Source organism: Phyllobates terribilis, unplaced genomic scaffold, assembly GCF_046119375.1.
Source record: "Phyllobates terribilis strain yellow unplaced genomic scaffold, ASM4611937v1 Scaffold_2__4_contigs__length_985480577, whole genome shotgun sequence".
Classification (NCBI taxonomy): Eukaryota; Metazoa; Chordata; class Amphibia; order Anura; family Dendrobatidae; genus Phyllobates; species Phyllobates terribilis.
This window is the reverse complement of record NW_027362762.1, coordinates 269,490,173-269,508,632: the sequence shown is the minus strand read 5'-3', so window position 1 is coordinate 269,508,632 and position 18,460 is coordinate 269,490,173.

Genomic DNA, 18,460 nt, shown 5'->3' with positions numbered 1-18,460 from the left:
GACAATGACCCAAAGAATACTGCTAAATAGAGATGAGCGTTGTTCTACTCGAACTGTTCGCCAATCTCAAATTCGAGCTGTTTTGGGCGGTGTTCGAGCCGTTCGGCGAACACGAACAATTTGAGAAAAATTCGGCTGTTCGAGGTTATGTTCGATAACTGTTCGTGCACCAAAATCATAACTGGATTTTTTCTCAGTAATGATGAAAATTAATGTTAATACGCAGTTTGAGTGTACAGCGGGGTGGGGGGAGGGGCAGGGGATGGATCTCTGCAGGAACAATGAAGATCTCCATTTTTTTTTTCTCTTTCCCGCATTTACAGTGGGGAGGTGCAATCTGTCAGCCTATCAGCAGCGCACACACGGAGCGAAGTGCTTTTTTTCACACAAGCAAGGGCATGTGTCATTGGCAGTGTATGTCACATGTCCTTGCCCTATAAGACCAAGCCATTTACCCAGTCGCCACCATTTTCTCACTGCTGCAGCTGCGTGTTAGACGGCACCGCTGTTGCTGTGTGCGCTATACCTTGTTAATTTCAAGCCAATTTTCGCACCAATCTACAGATAGCTTGGGAGTAGGGAATAGTTGTGATTGCAGTCCTTTTAAGGACTAGGTTACAGCATTTCCTACGACTTTTATCAGGCAGGTCTGTGCTCTTAAATAGATAGATTGTGGGAGTAAAGACTAATTGTAATTGAAGTCCTTTTCAGGACTAGGTTACATCAGTTCCTATCAGTTTTTGCCAGGCAGGTCTGTGCCAGTGCTGTGCAAGTTTTTTTCACAGCATTTGGCTGAATCTAGCAAAGCTAATCCTTTTTGGCCTATTGCAGAGTGTGTTAGTCAGTGGAGTAGCCTATCTGTGTTGCAAGATATACCACCTGTGTATAGAATACCAATTTTTTTACTGCACCTAGTGAAGTAAAATCTTTTGGGCATAGCATCATTCTATTAGTCCATCTATACTGACATCCATCAGGTTGCAAATTGAATATAATTTTTTTCTGCATCTAGCTCTGAAAAAATATTGGGCTTCTAGCTGTGTGTGGGACTTGTTGTATTAGTCCATCTATACTGACCTCCATCAGGTTGCAAACTGAATATATTTTTTTCTGCATCTACCTCTGAAAAAATATTGGGCTTCTAGCTGTGTGTGGGACTTGTTCTATTAATCCATCTATACAGACCTCCATCAGGTTGCAAACTGAATATATTTTTTTCTGCATCTACCTCTGAAAAAATATTGGGCTTCTAGCTGTGTGTGGGACTTGTTGTATTAGTCCATCTATACTGACCTCCATCAGGTTGCAAACTGAATATATTTTTTCTGCATCTACCTCTGAAAAAATATTGGGCTTCTAGCTGTGTTGGGGACTTGTTCTATTAATCCATCTATACAGACCTCCATCAGGTTGCAAACTGAATATATTTTTTTCTGCATCTACCTCTGAAAAAATATGTGGCCTTCTAGCAGTGTGTGGGACTTTCTCTATTAGTCCATCTATACTGACCTCCATCAGGTTGCAAACTGAATATAATTTTTTTCTGCATCTAGCTCTGAAAAAATATTTGGCCTTCTAGCAGTGTGTGGGACTTTCTCTATTAGTCCATCTATACTGACCTCCATCAGGTTGCAAATTAAAAATAATTTTTATCTGCATCTACAGTACCTCTGAAAAAATATTTGGGCTTCTAGCTGTGTGTGGGACTTGTTCTATTAGTCCATCTATACTGACCTCCATCAGGTTGCAAATTGAATATAATTTTTATCTGCATCTACAGTACCTCTGAAAAAATATTTGGGCTTCTAGCTGTGTGTGGGACTTGTTCTATTAGTCCATCTATACTGACCTCCATCAGGTTGCAAATTGAATATAATTTTTATCTGCATCTAGCTCTGAAAAAATATTTGGCCTTCTAGCAGTGTGTGGGACTTTCTCTATTAGTCCATCTATACTGACCTCCATCAGGTTGCAAATTAAAAATAATTTTTATCTGCATCTACCTCTGAAAAAATATTTGGGCTTCTAGCTGTGTGTGGGACTTGTTCTATTACTCCATCTATACTGACCTCCATCAGGTTGCAAACTGAATATATTTTTTTCTGCATCTACTTCTGAAAAAATATTTGGGCTTCTAGCTGTGTGTGGGACTTATTGTATTACTCCATCTATACTGACCTCCATCAGGTTGCAAATTAAAAATAATTTTTATCTGCATCTACAGTACCTCTGAAAAAATATTTGGGCTTCTAGCTGTGTGTGGGACTTGCTCTATTAGTCCATCTATACTGACCTCCATCAGGTTGCAAATTGAATATAATTTTTATCTGCATCTAGCTCTGAAAAAATATTTGGCCTTCTAGCAGTGTGTGGGACTTTCTCTATTAGTCCATCTATACTGACCTCCATCAGGTTGCAAATTAAAAATAATTTTTATCTGCATCTAGCTCTGAAAAAATATTTGGCCTTCTAGCAGTGTGTGGGACTTTCTCTATTAGTCCATCTATACTGACCTCCATCAGGTTGCAAATTAAAAATAATTTTTACCTGCATCTACAGTACCTCTGAAAAAATATTTGGGCTTCTAGCTGTGTGTGGGACTTGTTCTATTAGTCCATCTATACTGACCTCCATCAGGTTGCAAATTGAATATAATTTTTATCTGCATCTAGCTCTGAAAAAATATTTGGCCTTCTAGCAGTGTGTGGGACTTTCTCTATTAGTCCATCTATACTGACCTCCATCAGGTTGCAAATTGAATATAATTTTTATCTGCATCTAGCTCTGAAAAAATATTTGGCCTTCTAGCAGTGTGTGGGACTTTCTCTATTAGTCCATCTATACTGACCTCCATCAGGTTGCAAATTAAAAATATTTTTTATCTGCATCTACCTCTGAAAAAATATTTGGGCTTCTAGCTGTGTGTGGGACTTGTTCTATTACTACATCTATACTGACCTCCATCATGTTGCAAACTGAATATATTTTTATCTGCATATACCTCTGAAAAAATATTGGGCTTCTAGCTGTGTGTGGGACTTGTTGTATTACTCCATCTATACTGACCTCCATCAGGTTGCAAATTAAAAATAATTTTTATCTGCATCTACAGTACCTCTGAAAAAATATTTGGGCTTCTAGCTGTGTGTGGGACTTGTTCTATTAGTCCATCTATACTGACCTCCATCAGGTTGCAAATTGAATATAATTTTTATCTGCATCTAGCTCTGAAAAAATATTTGGCCTTCTAGCAGTGTGTGGGACTTTCTCTATTAGTCCATCTATACTGACCTCCATCAGGTTGCAAATTAAAAATAATTTTTATCTGCATCTAGCTCTGAAAAAATATTTGGCCTTCTAGCAGTGTGTGGGACTTTCTCTATTAGTCCATCTATACTGACCTCCATCAGGTTGCAAATTAAAAATAATTTTTATCTGCATCTACAGTACCTCTGAAAAAATATTGGGCTTCTAGCTGTGTGTGGGACTTGTTCTATTAGTCCATCTATACTGACCTCCATCAGGTTGCAAATTGAATATAATTTTTATCTGCATCTAGCTCTGAAAAAATATTTGGCCTTCTAGCAGTGTGTGGGACATTCTCTATTAGTCCATCTAAACTGACCTCCATCAGGTTGCAAATTGAATATAATTTTTTTCTGCATCTAACCCAGCCAATAGTTTTGGCCTAATACCACAGTTTGGCCACTCAGCTCTGCTCGGTTCCCATCCATTGTTTTTTTGTGCAAACAACTCCAGAGTTGTGAATTAGTTAACCACCAAAATGAGTGGAAAAAGGCCTGCTGCTGGTGGAAAGGGGAATAGGCGTGTTGGGAAGGGGAAAAAAGGTTGTGTCCGTGGGGTAGGTGTTAAAGCAACAGTAACATCTGCAGAAGAAAGACCATCTTCCAGCCAAACTAAAATGTCTACTTCTTTTAGCGGACAATGTGATAAGATCCCTTTCTTACGGCCACGCCAATCGCTACAAATTCCAGATGAGGCACAAAAACAGCAGGTGCTTCAACGGATATCAAGTGCTCCTTTAAGTGGGCTCTCCTCCACATCAACTTCAACATCACAAATACTCCAGTCCTCAAAGGTGTCACCCCAATCGCACTTGCTTCCTCACAGCTCCCAAATCTCCAGCTGCCCGTCTGAGTATGAGGTAGAACAGATGGTTGAGTCTGCAGAGCTGTTTACTCATACTATAGCCTGGGAATCAGAGGTCGACTCCAGCGCTTCTGTGAATCCAGACGAGGAAATGATCTGCACTGATGCCCAGAATCTTTATGAGTCGGATCCAGGACCAGATGCAGAAGGTTCTGACCATAATGTAGACCCTCATTCCCAAACTGTAACTCCTGTTGGTGGAGACAATTAGGAAGACGATGATAAGACTCAAATACCTGATTGGAGCGACAACTTTAGTTTTTTGTCAGGGCAGGAACAGGTTGGCTCTGAGGACGACGGGTGTGATAACGCACAGGGTGATGATGATGAGGTTGGAGATCCCACTTACTGTCAACCCACAGTCAGCCAAGAGATGAGGTCAGCAGAGGAGGTGGAGGAAGATGCTAGTGACGACGAGGTCAGGTTGCGCCTTCCTGGACAGAGACGTAGTACTGGAAGCACGTCAACAACTGCATCCTCAAACACAACTCTGCCTCTCACCACAAGTCGTGGTGGCTCTTCAGGTCGCATGGGTGCTAAGCCTTGCATAGCCTGGGCATTTTTTCAGATCGATAAAGATGACCCAACTTGTGTTATCTGTAACATTTGTCAGCAAAAGCTAAGTAGAGGCCAAAAAATACATAGTTTGAGTACTTCATGCATGAACCGGCACATGGACATGAAGCATAAGTTGCAGTGGGAAGCTCAGTGTGCTACAATGCGGCCTAGCCGGCCGGGCCAACCACCGTCTGCCATATCTTGTGCATCCGCGGCCTCTTCATCCTCTGTGACTGGGGGGACAGCAGTCACACCTGTTTTGGGGCGCAGACCTGCCACCTCTTTACCCGCAACAGCCAGTGTGATTGGCAGGTCATCATTTTCTTTGGAGGTGGTAACACCAGCTGGTGTTGAGCGCTGTCCGACATCGATAGCACCACCTTTGGATCAAGGCAACCTAACATGTCCGCCTGCATCTTCCTCACAGACCGGCAGTTTGCCGGGGACACCCTTATCAACCCCGTCTAAGCACAATAGCCAGCCCTCGGTCCCTCAGATGTGGACAAGTAAAAGACCATTTCCTCCTAGCCATGAGAAAGCTAAGAGGTTGAATTTCACCATCTGCAAGCTCTTGGCTACAGAAATGCTGCCTTTCCGCCTGGTGGACACAGAGGATTTTCGAGACCTTATGTCTGTCGCAGTGCCCCAGTACCAGATGCCCAGTCGGCACTACTTTTCAAAGAAAGGTGTGCCTGCGCTCCACCAGCATGTCGCACACAACATCACCGCTTCTTTGAGAAACTCTGTGTGTGACAGGGTGCATTTCACCACAGACACTTGGACGAGTAGGCATGGACAGGGGCGTTACATGTCGCTGACTGGGCACTGGGTAGCTATGGTGACAGCAGGACAAGGGGCTGCTGTCCAAGTCTTGCCGTCCCCACGAGTTGTGCGTCAATCCTCTTTATGTCAAAGTTCCTCCACTGCTTCTGCCTCCTCAACCTCCTCTCGGTCTTCCACCTGCACCCAAAGCCTGTCTGGTCATGCCACAAGCTTTCTAACTGCGCAGAAGGGATCCTGCACACCTCCTTACTATGCTGGCAGTAGGGCTCAACGTCATCAGGCGGTTTTTACATTGAAATGTCTGGGAAATGTGAGTCACACAGCTGAGGAGTTGTAGTCAGCTCTGGAGAACCAATTTCATGAATGGTTGTCTCCACTGGACCTGAAACCAGGGAAGGCCGTGTGCGACAATGCTGCAAACCTGGGTGCGGCCCTTCGCCGGGGCAATGTCACACACGTGCCTTGTATGGCTCATGTGTTGAACCTGGTTGTCCAGCAATTTTTAGCCCACTATCCCAGACTAGATGGCCTTCTGCAGAGGGCACGGTCGCTGTGTGCTCACTTCCGCCGTTCGCATCCCGCAGCTCAGCGACTTACATCTCTACAGAAGTCGTTGGGCTTGCCACTTCACCGGCTAAAATGCGATGTGCCTACCCAGTGGAATTCAACTCTGCACATGTTGCAGCGACTGTGGCAGCACCGACAAGCCCTGGTGAAATGCGTTCTGACGTATAGCCTGGGCCAACGAGATCCAGAGGTGGGGCAAATCACGCTGGAGGAGTGGTCTCAGATCAGGGACCTATGCACCCTTCTGCACAGTTTTGAAATGGCGACGAAGATGTTTAGTGCTGACAATGCCATTATCAGCATGACTATTCCGGTGATTTACATGCTGGAGCACATGTTAAACAGAATTCGGAGTCCGGTGGTGGCACTAAAGGAGGTGGAGGAAGTAGAGGAGGAGGAGTTGCATGCGGAAGGGCTAACATCTGCAAGGTCCAGACGGTCGGCAGCACCAAGGCGGCAGGCATGTGAGGGTGGGGGAGATGGTTTTACCAGGGCGCATGGTAGCAGCCAAACTAGTGAGGAAGGTGCAGGAGCCCAGGAAGAAGTGGAGGACGAACTGATGGAAGACTCATCAGATGAGGGAGACCTTGATCACATTTCTGTTGTGCGAGGTTGGGGGGAGAGGACAGAGGAAGGAAGCATGATTGTTACCTCGCCACCAACACAACAGGGACTTGGTGCTCCTGGATGCGCAACACACATGAGTGCCTTCTTGCTGCACTACCTGCAACATGACCCTCGAATTGTGAGAATTAGAAATAATCCTGACTACTGGGTTGCCACACTGTTAGATCCCCGGTACAAAAGTAAATTTGCAGAAATTATTCCTGCCATAGAAAGGGATGCACGCATGCAGGAGTATCAGCAGAGACTGTTGCAGAATCTTACATGTGCTTTTCCACAAAATACCAGTGGTGCACGTAGTGAATCTCACAGTTCCAACTTGCCAACCGTGGGACCGTCAAGTGTTCAGCACTCAAACCGTAACAGAACCACAGTATCTGCTGTTAACATCAATTTTGCGGAATCATTTCACCACTTTTTTAGCCCATCCTTTGCAAGGCCACAGGAGACAAGAAGTCTGACACATAGTCAACGCCTAGAGACGATGGTACAGGAGTATCTCCAAGTAAACATTGAAGCCATGACTGTGTCACTGAACAAATCATGGATCCGAAACGACTTTTCTACCCCTGTGTCATCCTGGGGAGAGTAAAAGCTTGATGATTGGTTAAAATCACCCTACCAACCGTTTTAAGCTTTCAAATTACTAATCATGTTTATCTGTATCTTGGCTGGAAAATAATTTGGGCTTTGTAGCAGTGTGCAGCACTGATTCTATTAGGCCATCTATAATAAGCTCCACCAGATTTAAAATTACTAATCATGTTTATCTGTACCTTGACTGGAAAATAATTTGGGCTTTGTAGCAGTGTGCAGCACTGATTCTATTAGGCCATCTATAATAAGCTCCACCAGATTTAAAATTACTATTCATGTTTATCTGTATCTTGACTGGAAAATAATTTGGGCTTTGTAGCAGTGTGCAGCACTGATCCTATTAGGCCATCTATACTAAAGCTTCACCAGATTTAAAATTAATAATAATTTTTAGCTGCATCTAGCCCGGAAAATAATTTTGGGGCTCCGAGATGCGCAAGACACATAAGTGCCTTCTTGCTGCACTACCTGCAGCATGACCCTCATATTGTCAGAATTCGAAGTAATCATGATTACTGGGTTGCCACACTCTTAGATCCCCTAAACTTTTCGATCAACCTTTTCATTTTAATAAAGACCAAAAAAATGGTCATTTTTGAAATTATAAGCATTAGCAGGTTGTTAGAAACTGAAATCAAACAGTTTTCAACTCAAAACTTTATTCTAGGTGATGTTACATTTTCACATAGGACCCCTTGTTCGAAAGGAGCTTCTGAACTCTCTCGTCCATTGAATTTGTCAGGTTTTGGATGGTTTCTGCTTCAATTGTTTTGCATGAGGACAGAATACCCTCCCAGAGCTGTTGCTTAGATGTGAACTGCCTCCCGCCATCATAGACACTCCTTTTAATGATGCTCCAAAGGTTCTGAATGGGGTAGAGGTCAGGGGAGCATGGGGGTCACACCATAAGTTTGTCCCCTTTTATGCCCATATCAGCCAGAGATGCAGATGTTTTATGTGCAGCATGAGATGGTGCATTATCATGCAAAAAAATGATCTTGCTGTGAAATACACGGTTCTTCTTCTTGAACCATGGCAGGAAGTGCTGTTTGAGAAAATCCACATACATTATGGAGTTCATCTTTAGCGCCTTCAGGGATTCTAAAGGGGCCAACAATCTCTCTCCCCATGATTACAGCCCAAAACATTACTCCACCTCCTCCTTGTTGGCGCTGTAGCCGTGTTTGCGTGGGGTGTCCATCAACCAGCCATCCTCCACTCCATCCATCTGGACCATCGAGCGCTGCACGGCACTCATCCGTGAACAAAACAGTTTTGAAATCAGTCTTCATGTAATGTTTGGCCCACTGGAGCCGTTTCTGCTTGTGTGAAGTGGATAGAGGAGGTCGACAGGATGGCGTATGCACAGCTGCAAACCTCTGAAGGACCCTGCATCTTGTTGTTCGGGGGACGTTGGAGGCACCAGCAGCTTCAAAAACTTGTCTGCTGCTATGACAAGGCTTTTTTGCCGCTGCTCTTTCAACCTGACGTAATTGCCTGTAGGAAAGAGTCCTCAATTTGCCCTTATCAGCACGCACACGTGTGTACTGTGAATCAGCTACATACTTCTTGATTGCCAAGACACTTCATCCTGATCATCGCACAATGTTGATTGTAGTCATGCCTTGACCTAAACACTCCACAATTTGTTGCTTCTCAGCAGCCGACACATCCTTTTTCTTTCCCATTTTGGCAGAAAATGTAGGCTGCTTAATAATGTGAGACAGCCTTCTTAAGTAGTCTTGCCTTTCATTGGACACACCTGCCAAACTAATTAGCACAGGTGTCTGCAATTGCTTAAAGTGATATAAAGAGCCTGACACACATCACCATCAATGAGTTTAACTGACAAACAAACAAATTCTTCCCTTATCACTCCTAAACACTTTTTGCATAATAATTTGGAACACAGTGTACATGTGCTTTTCCACAAAACACCAGTGGTTCACGTAGTGAATCTTACAGTTCTAACTTGCCAACCGTGGTCTGTATGGAGTTGTTCAACAAAGGGCCCAAAATTAAGATAACATAGATGGGAGAGGTCTCTATGAATAGGAATTCCTAAGTATTTGATACCCTGTGAGGGCCAGGCAAAGGGAAAGTTGGACTGGATGGAATCCTATATGGATTTGGGGAGGGAGACATCGAGGGCCTCAGACTTCGCTGCATTGATTTTAAAATTTGACCATGTAACAAAGTGATCTATTTCAGCCATAACAGCATGGATGGATATATGTGATTGAGTGATATATACTAGGACATCATCAGCAAATAGAGAGCACTTGTACTCGGTGCCTCCCACCTCAATCCACCTAATATTGGGGTTATGGCGAATTGATGAGAGCAGGTGCTCCGTCACTAGGATGTATAAGAGAGGGGACAGAGAACATCCCTGCCTTGTCCCATTTGTGATTGTGAAAGGTGATGAAAATGTCCCCTGGACCTTGGGACACCCGGAGCCGGACCCTTTTTGGTGGATGCTGGTGGTTGTAGTCTCCGTGGCGGCGACCCGGTTCCGTGGCTCAGGGTGGTCAAACCAGTGGCGGAACTATTTATGTGGTTTTGATGTTTAAATGTCCGACTACGCCACCCGTGGATTGCGGTTAGAGTGAACCGCCGCTCCAGGGCAGACCGCTGAGGCTGGTGTTGTGGGTGCAGCAGAGCGTAGCATAACTCCCCACGGGAGGAGTATAGCCTCAGGGCAGTGTATGCGGAGGATGGGGGTGATGGTGCAGGGCAGCAGCAGTAACGACACGGAGTCAGTGATGTAGTCCAGGGCCTTTACTCACAGTTCTTATTATCCAGACCACGTCTGCAGGTAACGGCTGCCCACGTCGTACTGTGCTCACCAGGTGAGGGGCTCAGACAACTCCCAGATAACTTTGGAGCGCTTCACAGGACCCCCTTTGTGTGTCCTTTGTCTGGCCTTTCTTACCAACCCTTCTGTCCGGCTGCCTCGGGCCTCCTCTTGGTAAACTTGGCGCCAGTTTCCCTGACCCTATGTGGTGCCTTCCTAGCGGGTGTAGCGAGGGGCTGCGCCACATAAAATGTCACAGCCTCCTGTTTGTAGCTGAGGGTCGTTTCCTGCCTCCACTAGGTTCGGGGACCGGTCTCCCCCTTTGGCCTGACCCCTCCACGCAGGTTGATTCGGGCGTGCGGTGGCGACTCGCCCGTCCGCACCCCTGGGATCCCTTCGTTCCTCGTTCCTGGAGCCTTCTCCGCTCCTCTTCCTTCCTTCTCCCTCTTCCAGGCCTGGGCCTCTGTTACTAGGCCCGCCTCCGGAGCAGAGCTCATGCAGAGCCCCTGCTCCCTGCCACTTCTGCTCAGACTTCTCTGCACTGAACTAAGATGGTGCCCACCTTTTATACTCCCTTCTCAATGCACCCAGGAACTGCTTCCTCCCTGCTCCTGCACTACAGGGTTCCCCTTCCTCAGTGTTCCCTCCCCCCACTCCAGCCAGGGACAGGGACTGTCGTGCCCATCTCAGGGGCATATTGGTCGCCCTGCCCCACGGCAATGTGGTGTAATGCATGCAGGTGTCGGGTCCTGATCCACACTACATCCTTACCTGAGAGTGAGATATCACACCTCTGGGTGAGGTGCAATACCTCTGTAGCAACCGAGCCCTCAGGGTGCTACAGTTCCATTTATCTTCAGCCTAGGTGACGTATTGCGATACAGGGCCGTGATTTTGGCTATAAAAGGGTCCCCTAGACCCCTACCCCAAGCTTTTTAAGAGAATCATATATGGCGTGCCAGGAGACTCTATGGAATGCTTTCTCAGCATCCAACGAGAGTATCTAATTACAAATTTTTAACTGCATCTAGCCCAGGAAATACTTTGTGCCTAGTAGCAGTGTCTGCTAGTCAGCGGATTATCCCGGCTGTTAAGCAAGCTACACCACCTGTAGTTTGGACACTTAATTTTTTCAAAGGAAATGCTTCGGGACCACGGGATACTCAGTGAAGAGCATCAGGAGGCACCCCAAGGCATAGGGGCTGGGACTGGCAGTAGGATGCCTTGCGGTGGACAGCCGAGCTCGATCCTTATAAAAGCTTTTTAACTGCAGCAGCTTTAGTGGATGCTACTGGAGCTGGAATTACGCGGCTGCTGGCATGAGACTTGCCCTCCAATAGATCCTTGTAAATGGATTTAAAGTGTATTCATTCAAATTAGAGAGACAATTTAAATTAAAAAGCTTAGAGCTGCCTCCACCACAGGGGGGCTCGCTCGACCCACCAGCGGACAGGCACCAGTATTGGGAGAGGGGGGCTGGCCGTCAGGGTTCACCGCGGCTCTGGCACAAACCCGGCGACGCGGAGGTGGCACGGGCAGGAGCGGACTGAACGTGTCGGCTTCTCACTTTTTGGATTTTAGAAGGGCATGACATGCCTATATCTGTGTCTCCCCCTCCTTTTACTCCTCCACCTCTTTTCTTTTCGCATGACTATATGTACTTGTCACTTTTCCATGTGTTAGTTGTGTCTTCTGAGCAGTTTGTCAGCTTTTGGACACCTTTGAAGGTGTTTTCTATGTGTTTCTATGTGTTTTTGTTTGCCTGCCATTGGTTTTAACGGTGTTCGAAGGTGTTCGACGAACAGTTCGACGAACATTTCGGCGAACACACGGGTGTTCGACGAACCGAACCGAACTCGAACACTACGGGGGTGGCTCAACACTACTGCTAAAGCAACACTTGATTGGTTGAAGGGGAAACGCGTAAATGTTTTAGAGTGGCCTAGTCAAAGCCCAGACCTTAATCCAATTGAGAATCTGTGGTCAGACTTGAAGATTGCTGTTTACCAGAGGAAACCATCTAACTTGAAGGAGCTGGAGCAGTTTTTCCTTGAGGAATGGGCCCAAATCCCAGTGAAAAGATGTGAAAAGCTCATAGAGACTTATCTAAAGCAACTTGCTGCTGTAATTGCAAAAGAAGGCTCTACAAAGTACTGACTTTAGGGGGGTGAATTGTTGTGCACTCTGAAGTTTTCAGTAATTTTTTCCTATTTGTTGTTTGCCTCACAATAAAAAGAAAAACATATATTTACAGTTGTAGGAATGTTCTTTACATAAACTGATGCAAACCATTAAAAAAACAGAATGTGAGGTAGCAAAATGCGAAAAAATGTCAACAGGGTAAATACTTTCGCAAATAACTGTACAGTAGGTCTGGACTTTGACTGGGTCATTCAAACTCATGAATATACTTTAATCTAAACCTTTCCATTACAGCTCTTGCAGTTTGTTTAGGGTCGTTGTCCTGCCGGAAGGTGAACTTATACCCCAGTCTCAAGTGTTTTGAAGCCTCTAACAGGATTTCCTCTAGTATTGCCCTGTTTTTAGCACCATCCATCTTGCAATCAACTCTGGTCAGCTTCCATGTCCCTGCTGAAGAAAAGAAACCCCACAGCATGATGCTGCTACAACCATGTTAGAAGGTGGAAATGGTATTTTCAAGGTGATATGCAATGTTAGTTTTCCACCACAAATAGCATTTTGCATGTATCCAAAAAGTTCTACTTTGGTCTCATCTGACCAGAACACCTTCTTCCACATGCTAGCTGTGTCTCATACATGGCCTTTTGCAAACAGCAAACGGGACGTCTTATGCTTTGCTTTCACAAATGGTTTTCTTTTTGCCACTCCTCCATAAAGGCCAGATTTGTGGAGTATACGACTAATAGTTGTCCTGTGGACATATTTTTCCATCTGAGCTGTGGATCTCTGCAGATCCTCTTGGGGGCTTCTCTGTTTAGTGCTCTCCTTGCTTGGGTGTCAGTTTACCTGGACGACCATGTCTGGGAAGGTTTGCTCTTGTGCATACTCCTTCCATTTTTGAATGACGGATTGACCATTGCTCTGTTAGATGTTCAGAGCTGGACTATTTTTTTTATAACCTAATGTACTTTACTCTTATCCACCACGCTATCTCGGATATGTGTGGTGTGTTCCTTGGTTTTCATGATGCTATTTGATCCCAAATGTTCTCTAACAAACCTCTCAAGTAGAGATGAGCGGTGTACGAATCGAACTGTTCGCCAATCTCAAATTCGAGCTGTTTTGGGCGGTGTTCGAGCCGTTCGACGAACCCGAACGATTTTAAAAAAATCCGGCTGTTCGAGGTTATGTTCGATAACTGTTCGTGCACCAAAATCGTAACTGGATCTTTTCACAGTAATACTGATAATCAATGTTAATACACAGTTTGAGTGCACAGTGGGTGGGGGGAGGGGCAGGGGATGGATCTCTGCAGAAATAATGAAGATCTCCATTTTTTTTCTCTTTCCCGCATTTACAGTGGGGAGGTGGAGTCTGTCAGCCTATCAGCAGCGCACACACGGAGCGAAGTGCTTTTTTTCACACAAGCAAGGACATGTGTCATTGGCTGTGTTTGTCACATGTCCTTGCCCTATAAGACCCAGCCATTTTCCCCGTCGCCACCATTTTCTCACTGCTGCAGCTGAGTGTTAGACGGCACCGCTGCTGCTGTGTGCGCTATACAGTATAACTGTGTGAATTGCAAGCGAATTTTATCTGAAATAGACAGATAGCTTGGGAGTAGGGACTAGTTCTAATTGCAGCCCTTTTGAGGGCAAGGTTACAGCATTTCCTACGACTTTTAGCAGGCAGGTCTGTGCTCTTAAAGAGACAGATAGGTTGGGAGTAGTGACTAGTTGTAATTGCAGCCCTTTTGAGTGCTAGGTTACATCAGTTCCTATCACTTTTTGCCAGGCAGGTCTGTTTTAGTGCTGTGCAAGTGTTTTTCACAGCATTTGGCTAAATCTAGCTAAGAAAATCCTTTTGGGCCTCTTGCAGTGTGTGTCAGTCAGTGGAGTAGCCTATCTGTGATGCAAGCTATACCACCTGTGTATGTAATACAAATTTTTTACTGCACCTAGCCAAGTAAAACCTTATGGGCATATTAGCAGTGTGTGTTAGTCAGTGGAGTAGCCTATCTGTGTTGCAAGCTACACCACCTGTGTATGTAATACAAATTTTTTACTGCACCTAGCCAAGTAAAACCTTTTGGGCATATTAGCAGTGTGAGGTACTCATTCTATTAGGCCATCTATACTAAGCTCCACCAGCTTTCAAATTACTAATAATTTGTAGCTGCATCTTGCCTGTAAATTAATTTTGGGCATATTAGCAGTGTGTGGTACTCAATCTATTAGACCATCTATACTAAGCTCCACCAGCTTTCAAATTGCTAAGAATTTTTAGCTGCATCTTGCCTGTAAAATAATTTTGGGCATAGTAGCAGTGTGTGGTACTCATTCTATTAGGCCATCTATACTAAGCTCCACCAGCTTTCAAATTACTAATAATTTTTAGCTGCATGTTGCCTGTAAAATAATTTTGGGCATAATAGCAGTGTGTGGTACTCATTCTATTAGGCCATCTATACTACGCTCCACCAGCTTTCAAATTACTAATAATTTTTAGCTGCATCTTGCCTGGAAAATAATTTTGGGCCTATAGCAGTGTGTGGTACTCATTCTATTAGGTCATCTATACTAAGCTCCACCAGCTTTCAAATTACTAATAATTTTTAGCTGCATCTTGCCTGGAAAATAATTTTGGGCCTGTAGCAGTGTGTGGCACTCATTCTATTAGGCCATCTATACTAAGCTACACCAGCTTTCAAATTACTAATAATTTTTAGCTGCACATGTTAAACAGAATTCGGAGTCAGGTGGTGGGACAAGACGAGGTGGAGGAAGTAGAGGAGGAGGAGTTGTATGTGGAAGGGCTAACATTTGCAAGGTCCAGACAGTCGGCAGCACCAAGGCGGCAGGCATGGGAGGGTGGGGGAGAGGTATTAACCAGGGCGCATGGTAGCAGCCAAACTAGTGAGGAAGGTGCAGGAGCCCAGGAAGAAGTGGAGGACGAACTGGCGATGGGCATGGAAGACTCATCAGATGAGAGAGACCTTGATCACATTTCTGTTGTGCGAGGTTGGGGGAAGAGGGCAGAGGAAGGAAGCATGATTCTTACCTCGCCACCAACACAACAGGGACTTGGTGCTCCTGGATGTGCAAGACACATGAGTGCCTTCTTGCTGCACTACCTGCAACATGACCCTCGAATTGTCAGAATTCGAAATAATCCTGACTACTGGGTTGCCACACTCTTAGATCCCCGGTACAAAAGTAAATTTGCCGAAATAATTCCTGCCATAGAAAGGGATTTACGCATGCAGGAGTATCAGCAGAGACTGTTGCAGAATCTTACATGTGCTTTTTCACAAAACACCAGTGGTGCACGTAGTGAATCTCACAGTTCTAACTTGCCAACCGTGGGACTGTCGAGTCTTCAGCACTCAAACTGAAACAGAAACACAGTATCTGCTGGTAACAGCAATTTTGCGGAATCCTTTCACCACTTTTTTAGCCCATCCTTTGCAAGGCCACAGGAGACAAGAAGTCAGACATATAGTCAATGCCTAGAGACGATGGTACAGGAGTATCTCCAAGTGAACATCGAAGCCATGACTGTGTCACTGGACCCTTTCTCTTTTTGGGCTTCCAATCTGGATAAACGGCCGGAGCTCGCCACTCACGCCTTGGAGATCTTGTCATGCCCCGCAGCCAGTGTTCTCTCTGAATGTGTGTTCAGCGCTGCTGGTGGTGTGCTGACAGATAAGCGCACGCGGCTGTCCACTGACAATGTAGACAGACTCACGTTCAAAAAGATGAACAAATCATGCATCCGCAAGGACTTTTCTACCCCTGTGTCATCCTGGGGAGAGTAAAAGCTTGAGGATTTGTTAAAATCACCTCACCAACCATTTTAAGCTTTCAAATTAATAATAATTTTTAGCTGCATCTAGCCCGGAAAATAATTTTGGGTCTGTAGCAGTGTGTGGTACTCATTCTATTAGGCCATCTATACTAAGCTCCACCAGCTTTCAAATTACTAATAATTTTTAGCTGCATCTAGCCTGGAAAATAATTTTGGGCCTGTAGCAGTGTGTGGTACTCATTCTATTAGGCCATCTATACTAAGCTCCACCAGCTTTCAAATTGCTAATAATTTTTAGCTGCATCTTGCCTGGAAAATAATTTTGGGCCTGTAGCAGTGTGTGCTACTCATTCTATTAGGCCATCTATACTAAGCTCCACCAGCTTTCAAATTACTAATAATTTTTAGCTGCATCTTGCCTGGAAAATAATTTTTGGCCTGTAGCAGTGTGTGGTACTCATTCTATTAGGCCATCTATACTAAGCTCCACCAGCTTTCAAATTACTAATAATTTTTAGCTGCATCTTGTCTGGAAAAAAATTTTGGGCATAGTAGCAGTGTGTGGTACTCATTATATTAGGCCATCTATACTAAGCTCCACCAGCTTTCAAATTAATAATAATTTTTGTTCTCTCTAAACGTGTGTTCTGCGCTGCTGGTGGTGTTCTGACAGATAAACGCACGCAGCTGTCCATTGACAATGTAGACAGACTCACGTTCATAAAGATGAACAAATCATGGATCCGCAAGGACTTTTCTACCCCTGTGTCATCATGGAGAGAGTAAAAGCTTGAGGATTTGTTAAAATCACCTCACCATCTGTTTTAAGCAACTCTGGGGCAATTGATGCCACTTAAGTGGTGTCTGTGCCCCAAATTTTTGGAAAAAATGGAGACTCTTTTTGGAGTCCCCTTGCTGTGTTTTACGTGACGTTGGCATCATCAATTACAGGTGGGTTGGGTCTCCCCCACCCTTCCCTTTTAACCATAAGAAACTGCACACACTATGGCTTGGGGTAACACAGATGGTTGAGTTTGAAGAGCTGTTTACTCAGAGGTCTGCTCCAAAGCTTCAGTGTCTGCTAGTCAGCGTAGCAGCCCAGCTGTGAAGCAAGCTACATCCACTGTGTATCTAATAATAATTTTTAACGGCATCTAGCCTAGGCAGCCTGTGGTGACCCCCAACCAAACCCAGATGCTCAGCCCCCTACCGCCCCCCTTTCATTGACAATACAATCATGTAACTCTTACAACTGGATGGGTGAGGATCGGTCACAGCTTTATTAACTGTTTATACTCATTACGTTAGAAAGGCATTTTATTTCTAAAATAATTCAGCTTGTTGCAGCATGCCCTGTGTCTCCAGTCTCCACAACGGCAAGTTGGCCAACAAGTGTAACTTTCCAATATGTCCTTTCTATTTCCAGGCCACGGAGGATCCTGCGTACTCGTATGCAGGACTCTGACCCCCATCCATCACTCTTAACGCTTGTTCCACTCCATCCTGGAGTCCTGACAGGAATATGTCCAGTCCAATATCCATTAAGTGAACACAGTTGGGCCGTATGAGGCCTGCTTTATCTCCTTCCAGTTGTCCGCCTTCGTCTCTTATAAATTTTGGCATTCAAATATTTATTAGCCGCCTTGTCCGTTCGATGGCCGTCATGTCTTGGGCACCTTGCCATACCGAGCTCGGCACAATCTCTGACTATTTTTGTGAAAAAATTCTCTGAAGCGCTCAGTGTCTAGTTTCATTATTGCCATTAGTTATGCGCTCTTGTGATAACCTAGGTCGTTTCCCCCGGCCTGTATAACTAAGATGACCGGACCTCTTCCCTCTCTCCCTACCTTGATTACCTCCATTAGTACCTGTGGCCACTGCAGGCCTCTAATACCTCTCCAGCTCAAATATGTGTTATGAAACTCAAATTTCCTCCCGCCTGGGCAGACTTTCGCCCTTTTTTCTGCACAATATATATACGAGTGGCCTATCACCCACACTGTTGGCTTAGCGTCACTTGTAAATGAAACAAACCACGTTAGGATAACAAGTCCAGTCTTATGTATCTCGCCAAACACGTGGATCGCCATCTCCCTATCCTCTGAACTTCCGTTTGTGACTGTCCTGCTCTTGCTGCTTCCGTGGCCGCGCCTATGCGGAATGAGTGTGTCCCATAATCTTTGAGGTGGTTCCCTGACAATGTTATGCATTTATTAAATATAGCTTGGAACTGGTATCTTGATAATGGCGTTCCATCAATGTGTGATAGGAAGAAATTACTTTGTGATCTGATGGATATATATGTTTTTACTATTGTTACCCGACTCAGCATACCATTTGTGGGTTGTTGAAGTACCCAAGTGCCCCTGCCCGCTGGAACCGTTTTCGATTTGCGTATGCGTAGACGTATTGCAT